Source organism: Tupaia chinensis, unplaced genomic scaffold (genome assembly GCF_000334495.1).
Source record: "Tupaia chinensis unplaced genomic scaffold, TupChi_1.0 Scaffold150288_1, whole genome shotgun sequence".
Classification (NCBI taxonomy): Eukaryota; Metazoa; Chordata; class Mammalia; order Scandentia; family Tupaiidae; genus Tupaia; species Tupaia belangeri.
Window position 1 is genome coordinate 2,426,718 of NW_006210128.1, and position 2,703 is coordinate 2,429,420.

General features: G+C 62.6%; 1 protein-coding gene across 2 annotated transcripts in view; it reads right to left on the reverse strand.

Annotated features, from left to right (window-relative positions):
* TSPAN9 (tetraspanin 9) overlaps positions 1 to 2,703 on the reverse strand; it is a 228,849-nt gene that overhangs the window by 1,277 nt on the left and 224,869 nt on the right. For both annotated transcript variants that reach the window (XM_027769674.1, XM_014585670.2), the window contains one exon: positions 19 to 2,703. The gene's annotated coding sequence lies outside the window, so the exon portion shown is untranslated. The remainder of the gene's footprint in view (positions 1 to 18) is intronic.

Consider the following 2,703-nt stretch of genomic DNA (forward strand, 5'->3'; position numbering starts at 1 on the left):
GGGCCACTTCCCGGACACCTGCTCCCCGCCGCCTGCCTTTGGGTGGTTCCCGACCCTGTCCGAACACTTGCCCTTCTGAGATGGCCCGAGGAAGGCCGGTCTAAACCGACAGCCCCTGAAGTCGTGCAAACACAAGGGGGCCGAGTCAAGGCTGTGAACCTCGCTTCAGACGTAACTGAACTCACACCGACGTGGCCAGGGAAGCTGAGGGTGAAGGAGGTCGCTCAGTGCAATTCTGCCCCCGTGAGATCACAGCTGGGCTGACCTGCACTGCCTCGGACAGCGTAGCCTCCCAGGGCTGTGGGGACCGTTCTGCAGCATGGGCGAGAGGCCGGAGACCGCCACCCTGTGCAGGGACACTTTCACCCGTGTAGACTTGGCCACGTGACTAAACAGCCAGGCACAGGGTGGGGCAGGAAGGCAGTTGGGGACCTGCGGACAAGGCTCTGCAAACGGATGAGCTGGGGGCTGGCAGAGGCAGGGGACTCTGGGAAAGGCTCCAGGGCCAAAGGACACCCTGAAGCCATCTGGAAATAGCAGATCGCCAGGGAGCGGCTGCACGCCCCCATGCACGAGGCTTTTGCTGTCGATACTCACAAAAACTAAAAATTGCATTGATAGGCATAAACAAACCCGCCCGCCCGCCCACGGCGACGGCTCCCCATGCATCAGGTCCACCGTGCGGCGCGGACACGCGTGTGCTGGGGGTCTTCCAGAACAACGTTTCTGCTCTGCGTTTTGGGGTCCCAGAGGAGGCAGCTGGAGCCCCTTACCAAGAAGACGGCCAGAGGACGAGATGAGGGCACCTTGGTTCTAATGGGCGCATGCCCATCCCCCAGCCCACACCCACCTCCCAGCGTGTCCTAGCACCACCCCTCCTATGCCAGGGAAAGGTCTTCGCTCTGCCCGGCTCACTGAGACCTCCACCCCCACTTCCACTCCCCCAACGCAGGACCCTGGACATACCAAATCCTCCTCTCCTGGTCCCGATCTGAACGTTTCTCAAGGTGGATGGAAGCTACCCATCAGCCCTTGGAAGAGGCAGGCAGGTGGAGGCTGGAGGAGAGGCCTGGCCCCAAGAAGAGACCAAGGAAACAAGCCAGATGGTGGCAGGAGAGAGACAGCCACTGGAGGCCCTGCGAGGCGCACTCCATGCCAGCGAGGTTCCCGGCCCCGCCCCACGGATCCATGGCTTTGTTCTCCAACTGCAAAGCGTTGACCTAGACCCCAGCTGGCTATGGAGGGGCGCCCCCTGCAGCCGAGTACCATGCCTGCCAATCATCTCACGCACCCACCACGACCCAGGCTGCTGTAACGAGCCCGTCTCGCCTCTCGGGCTTTCTGTATTCCTTCTCCTTGGGATGGCCCAGGATGTGGCCCTGCATACCCTGCTGCTGACGTCAGAGTTCCAGGGGCGAGGAGGGTCCTGGGACCGGACAGACGGCCTTTCCCTCCCTCTCAGCCCAGGAAGTCTGGCAGGACGCTGGTGGGTACCTGCCCCCTCCTCCGACTCCTGATGGGCACGTCCCCTGCCGCTGCCTGGGCAGCTAACCGTAAGGCCTGCGTCCCCTTCAGGAGCAAGGAGAGTGGACAGCAGGAGGGACCTAATGAGGCGCTTGTCCGAGAGCACCAGCAGGAGGGTCTGACGCGGCCGGGCTTGCAGAACCCGTTACGTGGGGTGAAGAGGCCTCCTTCCCGCCAGGACGAAGGAAGAAGGGAAGCCCCAAACTGCACATCACTGAGGAAGGTAGGGACCGCCATTTCTGGTCCTGTTCCTACTAAAGCTTCGCCAGACCCCCAGGGGCCCAAGGCCCGGGCCTCACACCGGGTCAGCAAATGCTGTAGCTTCCTGAGGACACTCCCCCCACGTGTCGTACTCCTCCGCCCTGCCTCCTCTCCAGGCTTGGGCCATGGGTGCCAGGCCTGCAGGGTCCCCCACGCCAGCTGCACTCTCCCCTCGTCAGTGCGTCTGAGCGAAGGCCTGGCGCCTCACCTGGGAGCCGCCCTCCTGTCGCACAGTGGCCTGTCCTGACAGCAACGGGCGGGTGTCCTCTCTCCCCACTTGCTCCCTCCCCTCGGGTGGAAAAATCAAACCATTAAAGAAATCAACACGGTAAGAAGTTATAAATCAGCTAACCCTAAACTATCGGAGATAGTATTCCTGAATAATCGTAATCAGAGTAGAAGAAAATAAAAAAGTTACACAGTCAGGTATAAAAACCCTGGGCATGACGCTCGGGCCGCGCCCGCAGGCGGTCAGGCCTCCACCAGCTCTCCAACTGTCCCACAGGTGGCCGTGGACATGGACGGTAGTGGCCTCCGTGGGGCTGTCCCTCCATGGAGGGGGAGGAGCGCTGTGCTCCTACCCCGCGAAGGGACCAAGTGTCAGTGTGAGGAAGGCCAGGGGTGGAGACCCATCAGCACTGGGGCTTCCTCCTTGCACCCCTGGCCCGCCCCGACGTCTTTGGCAAATACTCAGATGCAGATGCAGGAATCCAGGTGCCTCAGGGCCCAGGTCTCTGCCGCCTCCTTCCGGGCCCTCTGCCCACAGAGAAGTTCGAGGCTCAGGTGGGGTGGGCAGGCCAGGCAGGCTGGGGAGGGGTGCAGGGTCACAGTCCAGAGAGGGCAGGCACGCGACACAAGCGCGAATCCTCTTCCGCGCCCCGATCCGCGTCGTGGCTGCCGGCTGGGCTCGGCCAGCCA